This window comes from Girardinichthys multiradiatus, chromosome 19, assembly GCF_021462225.1.
Source record: "Girardinichthys multiradiatus isolate DD_20200921_A chromosome 19, DD_fGirMul_XY1, whole genome shotgun sequence".
In the NCBI taxonomy this organism is placed as follows: Eukaryota; Metazoa; Chordata; class Actinopteri; order Cyprinodontiformes; family Goodeidae; genus Girardinichthys; species Girardinichthys multiradiatus.
In genome coordinates, this window is record NC_061811.1 from 36452871 (window position 1) to 36465770 (window position 12900).

Genomic DNA, 12900 nt, shown 5'->3' on the forward strand with positions numbered 1-12900 from the left:
AGAGATGTATGAGTCCTTGACATTGCATAAAACTAATCCAATGTTTTGTTTTCTCTGGTAGAGCAGCTGACAAACTGTTGAAACGTTGGAAGTGTAGCAGAGAGTGAAGCAGGTTAAAATCACCAGAAATTGCCACAAAAGCATTGGGGTTTTGTGTCTGTAGCTTAGCAACAACTGAGCTGATGGCATCACATGCAGTGTCGGCAACAGCAGAAGGTGGAACGTAAACTGTTGCCAAAATAACACTGGTGAACTCTCTTGGTAAATAATATGGACGAAAACTTACGGCCAACAGTTCAATATCTGGACTGCAGAGATGACACTTCACAGTAACATGTCCTGGATTACACCATCTGTCGTTCACAAGTATTGCCAGTCCACCTCCTTTACATTTGCCGCTCCTCCTTAAATCTTGTGTCTGCTCGTATGGTTAAAAAGCCCGGCAGAGAGACGCTGGAGTCGGGAATATGATCCTGCAGCCATGTCTCAGTAAAACACATGATACTGCATGCCCGGTACTCTGGCTGTGTCCTTTGTAGGGCTTGGAGTTCATCCAACTTGTTTCCCAACGATCTCACATTGCCCATCATAATCGACGGAAGAGATGGTTTGAACTTCCTCCTTCTCTCTCTTCTCTTAGCTCCTGCTCTGCATCCACGGCGTCTCCTTTTCAACTCATCAGGGATTTGGGGTTGTAGCTGAAGTATTATTTGAGCTTTTGAGATATTAATCAGCTGCTCCCGGTTGTAAGAAACAACCCAGTTGCCATGGCAATGCATCATAACAAATGTCCAAAAATAGAAAGTATTAAGAAAAATCCTCCAAGCTGCACAGCATCCGACACTGGAGTGGACAGTCATCCAAAAAAAAAACTGTATCCACCACAAGAGGAATAGTTCCCAAAAAAGAATAAATCAGAATCAAAAGTAACAGAGCTACTCCAACCTGCTGCCACCTTGAGCGGCGCAATTCTAGAATCTTGACTTGCAATAATATTTAAAATACATAAGTATTCTTTTCTTTTCAATGTAATAATTCAAATAAAAAGCAGCACTCTTATAGAGACCCTTATTCAATGAACAAAATGTGTATACTCCAGTCTTTAGTTCTTTTCCATTTTAATTTTATTCTTCATCCTCTTTGTCTCCCCATCAATATTTTGCTGTAGAGTTCGTCTTTCTCGGAGATCTCCCAGCAGTTTTCAAGGGTCAACAAATAAGCATGAAATTCTTTGTAAAAAATGATATTGCCAAACAGAATCCCCATCAGTGACGCAACAGAAAACTGGTTCCTGTCATTGATCCACTGGCACTGAATTAGTAAACAAAACCTTTAAACATTTGCATATGGGGTGCCAACTGTAAAAATTCAGCAAAAAAAATTAACCGGCACATTTCTGTTATTTAGCGAGCTTTCTTTACATTTAGTGAATTTTTCTCACATTTATTGTGAAATGCTAAATATAAATGTTAAATCTAAATCTAAATGTTAAATCTATATCTAAATATATATCTTAAATCTAAATGTTAAATCTAGATCTAAATCTCGAACATAAATCTTCAGAAGAGATGCTAATTAACCATGCCCCTTCAACGTCTCAACTCGTGGCCACGCCCCCAGCGCACAGGGCCATGAATGAGAAGAACGGGGAGGTCAACAGCCAACATGGTGGTCTCGCTGCAAGCGGAGGAAATTGAACGGGCTGTAGTGGCAGGAGTGCGGGCTGCACTGCAGGGTACACTCCCACATGCACCACCCTCAGCAATTCCGGTAAGTACAACAGTTTTTTCACTTAACTTCTGTACATAAGTGAGTTCAGAAAGAATCTGCCAGCTATTCAGTCTACCGTGGGGTCGGTGTTGCAGGGATTTTCCTGCCGTCGCTACTCTGAAGTGAGTGGGGGGGGACATTAACCATCATAGAGGCTCAGCTCAAAGTAACAGCTGTAAAATGCTTTGGCTTTAAGCAGTATAAAGATTTGGTTTAAACCCTACGTTGTTTCAGAAACAGAAGCGTTCAGAATGAATGCCCCGAATAACAGAAGGCTAATGCTAGCGCTGCTTAACATTGGTGCACTTGCATATGCGACACATACAGACGGAAGCAAACGCTAAACGTAAACTAGGTCCTATTAAATTAGTGATTGTTTAAACTCCAAAAGCACAATTGTTTACTCTTCAATTTATGCATTTTGATAATAATCAAACAGGCTCTGATTGCATTTTTTTCTCTGTTGCACAACAGAGCTGACAGCAATGTGTACGAAGCACAGTCAGATGTCCAGATTAAATTCTGTGCTGTAATATAATAAAGTATTATTATAGAATAACATTTGTTTAATAAAAGCAGCTTATTAAGCCCCGTAATGTCAACAGCTAAAGAGTGAAGCTCATGTTTTGTTCACAGATGTGTGGGAAACTTTCAGAGAGCTTCCCTGAAGTTCGTCTCTTACTTTATAATTGTAAGAAGCAGGATTGCTGCTACATTTGATATTTAAACTGGGTTTCTGTTGCAGGACCGTATATCACAGGAAGATGCATTGGTGCTTTGCTTTTACTTTCTTTTCTCCATTTTCATCAAGTGACACTCTACAAGCATTTTACAGCTGTTACTTTGAGCTGAGCCTCTATGATGGCTAATGTCCCCCTCCACTCACTTCAGAGTAACGACGGTGGGAAAATCCTTGCAACACTGACCCCACACAAGTGAAAAAACTGTTGTACTTACCGTAATTGATGAGGGTGGTGCATTACCTTGCAGTGCAGCCCGCACACCTGCCACTACAGCCCGTTCAATTTCCTCCGCTTGCAGCGAGACCGCCATATTGGCTGTGGACCTCCCCGTTCTTCTTATTCATGGCCCTGTGCGCTGAGGGCGTGGCCACGAGTTGAGACGTTGAAGTGGCGTTATTAATTAGCATATCTTCTGAAGATTTAAGTTCCAGATTTGGATTTAGATTTAACATTTAGATATAGATTTAAGATTTAGATTTAGATTCAAGATTTAGATTTAAGATATATTTCTAAATATAGGTTTAAGATTTAGATATAGAGTTAAGATTTATATTTAGAATTTCCCAATAAATGTGAGAAAAATTCACAAAATGTAAAGAATAACAGAAATGTGCCGGTGAATTTTTTTTTGCTGAATTTTTACATTTGGCACCCCATATTTGCACTGTGTAAGGGAAGTGTTAAGACACACATCTTCAGTAATTCTAAATAAGATCTCCTGCTTTTGCTCTTTTAAGATATTTGGTCCACTTCTGGTGCACTGGTAGGCCCCTAAAGTCCTTTTCACTGCTTGCATTATGACACTCAAGTGTTTTGACCAGGACCCTAATCTGAAATATATGACCCTGCAGCTATGGAGGCAAGTGCAGTTATGGAGGGTGCACTTGCTGGTCACACCCTGGAAGAAGTGAAAGAACAGAAACAACCCAAGCAACCTGTGCAAATAAACAGTGATATGACACTGAAATCATCAGCTAGCACCTCTTTTTCTCCTAGGTTCTTCTAGGTTAATTAGTGGAATTGCCAAAAAACATTCAAATTGAAAGAGAATAAGCTATAATGCAATAATAAAGGTTAATTGGTCACTCTAAAATTGCCCTTAGGTATATGAATGATGTGTGTGTTTGTGTGTTGCCCTGCGATGGACTGGCGACCTGTCCAGGGTGTACCCCGCCTCCCGCCCATAGACTGCTGGAGATAGGCACCAGCTCCCCCGTGACCCACTATGGAATAAGCGGTAGAAAATGACTGACTGACTGGCAATAATAAATAATAAACAGACCTGCTCTCCTTGAGCTAATAATGTGCCACAAATGATTTATAATTTCTCTGAAGGACAGCAGTTACTGATATTGTAACCCTTGCTTTATTGTGCTGGCCTATGGTGAGGTTGCCTGTAACACTGAATACTTTGCTAAAGCTTGAGAGGATGACATAACCAAAAAGTCTAGTGCAATTCATTGGACCGCCTTTAGCTTTGATTATGGCACACGTTTGTTGTGACATTGTTTCGATACGCTTCTGCAATGTCACAAATTTTACTTCCATCCAGTGTTGCATTTATTTCTCACCAAGATCTTGCATTGATGATGGTAGACTCTGATCGCTGCGCAAAGCCTTCTCCAGCACATCCCAAAGATTCTCAATAGAGTTAAGGTCTGGACTCTGTGGTGGCCAATCCATGTGTGAGAATGATGTCTCATGCTCCCTGAACCACTCTTTCACAATTTGAGCCTGGATTCCTGGCATTATCATCTTGGAATATGCTCGTGCCATCAGGGAAGAAAAAAATCCATTGATGGAATGACCTGGTCATTCAGTATATTCAGGTAGTCCACTGACCTCATTCTTTGAATACATCGTTGCTGAACCCAGACCTGACCAACTGCAGCAACTCATAGCACTGCCCCCACAGGCTTGTACAGTAGGCACTAGGCATGATGGGTGCATCACTTCACCTGCCTCTCTTCTTACCCTGATGCGCCCATCACTCTAGAACTGGGTAAATGTGGACTGATCAGACCATATGACCTTCTTCCATTGCCCCAGAGTCCAATCAGTCTGACAGAGAGAGGTACTCTAACAATCAGTAGTTTAATCTAACCTCCCCAACAACCCTATACCATTCCATACCCTTTGTGAAGTGCTTTGAGACGACATGTGTTGTGAATTGGCGCTATATAAATAAAACTAAATTGAATTGAATTAAACTGAATCTTTATGTGTCCTAACAAACTGAAGCCTTTTTTTCTGGTTACCCTCACTGATAAGTGGTTTTCTTAAGGCTACACAGCTGTTCAGTCCCAATCCCGTGAGTTCCCTTCGCATTGTGCGTGTGGAAATACTCTTACTTTCACTGTTAAACATAGCCCGGAGTTCTACTGTTGTTTTTCCTCGAGTTGATTTCATCAAACGTTTAAGTGATTGCCGATCATGATCATTCAGGATTTTTTTCTGGCCACATTTCTTCCTCAAAGACTATGGGTCCCCACTATCCTTCCAGGTTTTAATAATGCGTTGGACAGTTCTTAACCCAATTTTGGTGGTTTCTGCAATCTCCGTAGATGTTTTCTCTGCTTGATGCATGCCAATATGACCCTTCTGAAACAGACTGGCATCTTTTCCACGACCACGGAATGTCTTTCGAGATGTTTAAGAAATGAGAGCAACTCATTGCACCAGTTGGGGTTAAATAACTTGTTGTCAGCTGAAACATAATCGCCCATCCAGTAATTATCTAATGGGAGGCTCGTACCTATTAGCTTAGTTAAATCCAGGTGTCGACTTTTTGTTTTGGCCAGGCAGTGTAGTTCCTCTGATAACATGTTGTTCTTCTCTCCATCTTCTTTGGACTGACCCTCATGTTCTGAAATTGTTTCTGTTGTTTTCAGTAGTTGATGCATATTTTCATCAGCCCCATCAACAAGGTTTTACACACAATAGGATTAACAAATCAAGTGGCTACTACAAGTGGTTGGACATTTTATTCGGTTGGATCCAATATTCCAAGCAAAACACTGGCTCATATTTGCATTCATTTTCATTGCAAGATGAAAAAAAGGTCTTGATGGCTAGTATTCTCTTCAATGTCTGAAAGGTGACTGAGCTTCTCCAAGAGTGCAGGGACAACCATGGACATGGACATAGTGTCGCTCTGAAGGGTTTTAGTGTGTGTAGGCACCATAGTTAATGCCATGGCTTTAACTTTTGTCAATCACTAGGTACCAAGCTGCTCCATCGCATGTTGTTTGGAATCTGGCTGACTGTACTCCACTGTAGGGCCAAGTCTTTAAACAATGGTCGCAGATTTGATGTCAGCACCGCAATATTTGTCACAGACAGTGATGCACCTAACCATAAAAGTCAGTTTGATCATGGAGACACACTTGGTCAAAAAACTTTTTTTTAAATCTCCACTTTGGCCAGAGTTTTCATAATTATTCATTTTTAGTGATGTAAACGGAGTTTATGTGTGGATGAAAGGCCAAACTGCATAAAAAGTTATTCGTTTTCCCAGATATCCACCTATGTTTGTACAAGGTCAGAGCCTTTCATTTCCAGGGTTATGAAATCATGTTAAACGTGCTTGACCAGCATCATTTACAACAATAAGGCCACACTCCTATAGCCTTTGTGTTGCAACAGGAGACTTGCATTAGAGCTTTATCACTGATCCTGCTTTATCAAGGACTTTCTTGGCACCTGATTCCTTCTGTAAGGTGTGCACCACACTGTTTTTTCAATTACATCCAATGTCAACCTGAAGGTACCTAACAACAGGAACACAAGTGAATGAGCAGAAGTATATAAAATGTAGGCTATATGTAAGTAGGAATAACTATAGCTTTCTTCAACACAAGTGTAGCCGGTGTTATCTGTTAAATCATCCCTCTGTTAAATTGCAGAATAAACCAACAATTTGTAATTAACAAAAACAACTCCGTCAATTTTTACTTACCATGTTTTATTTCATAGTAGAGAAGAAGTCCAGTGATACTGAAGAATGGTGTGGCTGAGGCTTGTCTTCATTCCAACCAACGGGGTAAAATGTTGACCCAGTATTTGTGCAAAGCCACCCAATCTATGAACCAACAGAATTAGTCAAGCTGTGGAGTTAAAGAACCAGGCACATGCAGCTCCTGGGTCACAACTTCTTAAACGAAATTATCGTTTTTCCACATTTACAGTTAAATGTTTCAGATCATCAACAATTTTAATGTTGGACAAAGTTAATTGAGAAATACAAAAAAACAGTTTTAAAATTATTTCCTTCATTAAGGGAAAATAATCTATCCAAATTAACCTTGGTATACCAAAATGACACCAAGAGGTCATCAGGAGGTCAGAGAAGAACCCAAAACAACATTTAAAGCTCTGCAGGCCTTACTGCCTCAGTTCAGAGGTCATGATTCAACAATAGGAAGAAGAGACATCCAATGGTTCAAACATTGTATCCTGAAGGCGGTGCCATGTATCAGGATGACAATGCACCAATACACACAGCAAGACTGGTGAAAGATTGGTTTGATGAACATGAAAGTGAAGATGAACATCTCCCATGGCCTGCACAGTGACCAGATCTAAATATTATTGAGCCACTTTGGGGTGTTTTGGAGGAGCGAATCAGGAAACGTTTTCCTCCACCAGTATCATGGCCACTATCCTGCAAGAAGAATGGCTTACAATCCTTCTGACCACTGTGCAGGACTTGTACATGTCATTTGTCTCTGACAATATTTTCATCTTGATTTTATTCACTGAGGAAAGTGTCAACTCATTTCATCATAGTTTTTATCGTCGTATAGTTTTATTTAGTTATTGTTTTTTTTATGATGAAATAAAGGTTCATTCACAAAAACTATGACAACAATCATTTATCAAAGAAATTAACACTGCTGTGAAAAAGCATCCGTCTGTGTTTTATATCAACAAGTACTCCTTCAGGTTCTGCACTGTTTATGTGTGGAAGTACTGATGTGTACTGAAGCAATGAAATGTGCATGCAAAATGTATGGACAGAGCACAGAAGAGCGAGGTCAGGAAACGCAGCTAAAAAGACAGGTCTTGAGGCTGCTCTTAAAAACATAAAAAACATATTGGGGCCTTCAGGTGCTCCAGCAGACAGGCACTATAATACTGGAAAGAAGCCTCTCTAAGTGTGTGTACTGACACTTGGAACTGTTAATAGACCAGTCCCAGAGGACTTCAGGGTCCACAGGGCTTAATAAATTAAAAGTAGCTGTGTAACATAGGATGCCCCAAGACCGTTAAGACATTTGAAAACCATTAAAATTGATCCTGAAACATACGGGGAGCCAAGGCAGCGATTTTAAAACAAATGTAATATGAGCCTGCTTCCTGATCTTGGTCAGAACATGAGCAGTAGAGATTTGTAGCAACTGAAGGCTGCACATATTATTTCTAGGGAGACCAGAAAGCAGGGAATTGCAATAATGTAAAAGGCTAGAATTAAAATCATGCATTAGAATCAGTGGTGGCCCGAGAGAGAAGAGGGAGGACTCTGGCTATGTTTTTTAAATGAAAAAATCCTATTTTGAAAACCACAATGTTTGTCATTTCTGAAGTGATTTTCTCTCTGAGCCTCAGTTATGAGGATTAAAGCTGCCGTATTGTCCTGGTTGAGCTGGATAAAGGTATCTCCCATCAATGTCTTTACATCTAAGATGCAGTTAAAACTGCATCAATTGGCCCGGTGTCATCAAGAGACATGGGATGTATAGCTGTGTGTCAAGATGTGTGGAGATGAAGCAGGACCAAAGTGCATACAGGAGGATGGAAGTGGTATGGTGAGTGGATAAATACTTTAATGAAATGAATCAGGAAATTTACAGGATGGAACTTAGGCAGGTATCTGGCAGGAACACAGAGACATGGTATGGGCAAGTCAACAGAGTAGTTTCCAGGAGGAACCAGTGAAGAGTAATGACAACTAGAGAGTATAAATGCTAAGGAAGAATGGAGAAAGAACCAGTGAACCAAAGGAGCAATCAGGAGGGAATGAGAAGCAGCTGATGGAAGAGGGACTGCAGGGGGTTGAGGGAGAGTGACTAATTAAGACTGATGAGCAGGGAGGCAACAAAAAACATCTAAATGAACTGAAATAAAGCAAGTGAAGAACATGGCAGTGCAGACAAAGGAAAAAAAATCACAAACTCAAAACCCCAAACACAGGCAAATTGTCAGCATAGCTGTGGAAGCTTATTTTGTGATTCCTGATAACCCCACCAATTGGCAGCATGTACAAATTAAAATGTATGGTTCCTAAAATACAGCCTTGAGGAACACCATAATTAGCCTCATGGATCTGTGAGGAGCATGTATCCATGCTTACCATAAATGTTATATCTGCGAAATAGGAGCTGAGCCAGTTAAGGACAATGCCAAAGAGGCCAACCAGACGTTTAAGTCTTTTTTAAATAATTTGGGTTTGTATGAGTCCAGATTACACCTTAAATAATTCAGTCTTTAGTAGGACTGTATCTGTACTTTGGTTTGTCTAAAATCCAGATTGATATTTTTCTAAAAGGCAGTGTCTTTTAAAAATGACTTATTTGATTAAAAACGTACTTTTCCCATACTTTGCTTTAGAATGGCAAGTTGGATACTGCTCTGTAATTATTAAAAGCACTGACATCTATATTGCTCTTCTTCAAAAGAGGCTTCACCACAGCTGTTTAGGAAGACACCCATTTGAAGAGAGCAGTTTTTCATGTTTAAAATATCATGTTCAGAGAATCTATAGAGTGATTTAAACAGTGGTGTAGGAACTAGCTGTTCACACATTATTTGATAGTTGACAGAAAATTAACAGCAGGATGATGAAGAGGAAATGGAGGAAAAACGAATCAAGATATTCTCTGTTTCTTAATTTTTCCATGGGCATGCTGGTTTAATAAAAAACCTTTTATGGTTATAACTGCAGAGTCCAGGTTTGTTTCCAGATTTTTGAAGAATTGATTACTCATTGAATCAGAGGATGTCATGATCTGTGGGTGTTTTCTAGTTTCATTTCTTGTCTCGATTTTCTTATTTCCATGTTTTTCCTTTGTTAGATCTTGCCTTATCAGTTAATTTCTTTGTGCTTCATTTATAGTTTATTCTCCTGCTTTGTTTTTTTTATTATATTCTGTGAGATTTCTTCCCTGTGTTTGTCTCTGTCTGCTCCTGCTATTATTCTCTCTCTCTCTCTCAGCGCCCTGCTTTAATTCTATTCAGCTGTTGCTCATTCTCACCTGATCGCTCTCACCTGATTGCCATGCCTTTTTGTCCACTTCTCCCAGTGTATATAAACTCTCTTGTTGTTATCATTGATTACTGGATTCTTTTTTTTATTTTTTATTTTTAAACATGTCCTGTCTGGCAGAGTAGCACTCAGAATTGTTGTCTGAATGCCAAGAAGAAGCCCAACAGATTTACTTTCACAAGTGGAGCATAACCACTTTAATGCGCCGCTTGATATATAAATAATAAAAAAAAAACTTTACTGGAAACTGTTTTAGGATCATTTTTATTGCAATGGACATGTAGACAGAAATGAAAAGAAAAAAAAGCAAGAAAGAGAGAATGGTTGGGCAAAAAGGACAAAGGGAGAGAAAGAAGGATGAAGCGAATACAAGATTCTAGAAGATTGCTTCTACACCTGCAGAAACATATGACAACAGTAATGTTACCAAAAAGTGCACGGTACTAATGAATGCAAGATGTATTTAGTGGTAACTACGGTGCAATATTGAACATCTGTGTCTGTCCAAACACCTGTGGGTTTAATGTGAGCATGCTTGTGTATACAAGGTTTCTCCATAAAAATATGCAATAGTGAGTGTGAGGAGCCACAGACATGCCCCCCCCTGGACCTGGGACAGATACGGAGGAGATCTGAGCCACAGACATCCAAAGGCCCCCCAAAGCACAGGAACCCCAGGAGAACCACTACTGGGACTACAATAACCTACCCAGAGAGGAGCAGGGGATAATCTCAGGGAAACTACCCAGCAGCCACAGTGCAGAAGCCCCAGGGAGCTGCAGCAACAAACCCGCAGTCCCCGCCGGCAGCCATCTACGCCAGAGCAGATCCAGTCATGGACCTGGAGACCCGAGACCCAGGGACATATCACTCCCCAAGCAGAGGCCCGACTGAGCCCAGGGGTCCAGGCCCCAGCAAGCAGCCACCTGGAGTGAGCCAACACACACCAAAGCACCCAGCCCCAGCCCCAGATACCGAGAACCACAAGTACACCGGCTGGTAGAGACACCAACCACCGGCAGGTAGTGTGGTGGGGAGGGAATAGGCCCCACATTTGATGGGGGGCCTAAACTGATTCAGAAGAGGGAGCAGCCCAATACCCAACCTGACACAAAAAACAGGAACACACAATCACCACAATCACACATTCCCACCCTCATGCGTACACATAAAAATACTCTCACCCACGCATCCAACATAAAGACAACAATCACTCACACTCCCCATACATACTCTGTACTCCCATGTCCAGGTGCCGGTACCCCATAGGGACAACCAGCCCCTGGACCCGGGAGGTGGTCCCCTTCCCATCGGGGGTGGAGACAGGCAGACTGCCCCAGCACCTGAACCTGGTACAGGCTAGCCCAGGCTCGTGCCTGAACCTGAGTGATCCCGGCGCGGACCCTGACCCCCGCCCCGACCCCAGTCCCCAACCACCCCATCTTCATCCGGAGAGGGGGGCGTGTACAAAAGAGGGGTCTACATGGTCCAAACAAGGCAACCACAGCCACCACAGAATAAAATAGTACCAACCCCCAATGAATTCCGATCCCAACTCCATGAGCCCCCCACCCCCAATGAACCCCGACATGAATCTCCCCACTGGGCCACCCCCAACCAGGAGACAGATATCAAACACATGCCCAATCGCCATGAACCCACCCCCCCCAAACCATTTGGCCACCGTCAGCAGCTCCAGCCCATTAGTCTGTGAGAGGGAAACATGCAACAACCGGGTAACTGGTTTCGTTTTCTGATGAGCTAACCCCTCCCTCCTACTTCCCCATGTCTAAAGGGATTGCTCAATCCAGCTCTCCATCCAACGGGTCCGGACTTCCCTAAACCTGAAAGGTCTTACTAAGCAGGTTTACTGAAAATTCTGTTTAAGCTGGTGTTGGGAAATGACTCGCCTAGCCTCTGACAGCCTTCATCCAAAAGTCTCGCCCTTCTTCAACTGGAGGTCCGGGCGACCGAGTAGCCTATCGCAGTCATCCACACCTTCGACAGTCACTTTTGTTCAAGGCTGCTCATTCCCTATTTTTACAACTGGCTCTTGGTATATGGGCTAGGTTAATTTTAGTGGCTCAGCATGAGCCCCAAGGGCGCTGTTTTAACAAACTTGGCTAAGGCAACCTATAAAAACCTCCTAAAATATCTTAGAACCGGGCAACAAGACTTTTTACCACCAGTGAAAAACCAAAAATAAGGTGACTCAATTAATTGAATGTCCACGATTTAACTAGAATTTTATATACTTTATTTTATTAGCAACGCTAATGCAGGGGTCAGTAACAGCTTCAATTTGGCAACACGTAATAATATCAATAATATAAATAAATCAATCAATTCAGCCTGTCTTACCCTGATGCAGAAACTAATGAGTTTGGAGAGGCTTTGAAGATGGAGGCTCATCCATGCACCTGATGGAGAAGAATTCTTCTGGTAACAATGAGTGGTTTCTTGAAGGGAATACGACTTAATCTTCAGTTTTCTTCCTTTAAGTGGCAGGTACTGATGCTCCAGGCTTCAATGGTTAAACAGGATTTTTGTTGTCATATGTCTCAGAAGACAGTAGTTTCCAGAGGCTGAAGAGTTGATGGAAACCAGGAGACATAAATAAGGTTGATTCAGGACTTTGAGAAGCCTGAATCTTAGAGCAATCAGCTGTTCATCTATCAAGTTCACGTCTGTTGTCTGGATAAAAAGGCTTTAGATGAAATCAGATTCTTAATCTTGAGACACAGTCCTTCTAAGGCAAACGGGTTGATCCTCTTATTAATGCAGTCGATCAACTGGGCTGTGTCTCTGGTCCTCTGATTCATCTGTAGCATCTCTCCGATCTTGTTCGCTGGTCTTCTGCGAGGAAACAACCAACTAGTTCCTCTATTCTTGCCCATTTTATAGGGCATTTCCACCAAACCCTTTGTGCTCATTGGCCAGTGGTTGTTGCCATGGCTGTCCCATTGGTCACCCATGACATAAGGTGATTTTCTGGAATTTCCCGAGTCGTGTCCATATCAGACATGCCATCATCACCTCAGTCCTGAGCTGTCTGCTGGCCTCTTCTTTGCCCTGTGCCCCCGGATCAGTCATCAGTCTTGTGCTATAAGCTACAGCTCTCAC

General features: G+C 41.8%; 1 long non-coding RNA gene across 1 annotated transcript in view; it reads right to left on the minus strand.

Moving 5' to 3' along the window:
* Positions 1 to 12187, minus strand: part of LOC124855966 — a 33794-nt gene extending 21607 nt beyond the window's left edge. Inside the window, exons 1-2 of the long non-coding RNA XR_007035205.1 lie at positions 12139 to 12187; positions 6472 to 6594 (exon numbers count right to left, since the gene is read on the minus strand). This is a non-coding gene — a long non-coding RNA (uncharacterized LOC124855966). The remainder of the gene's footprint in view (positions 1 to 6471; positions 6595 to 12138) is intronic.
* Positions 12188 to 12900: the final 713 nt, after the last annotated feature.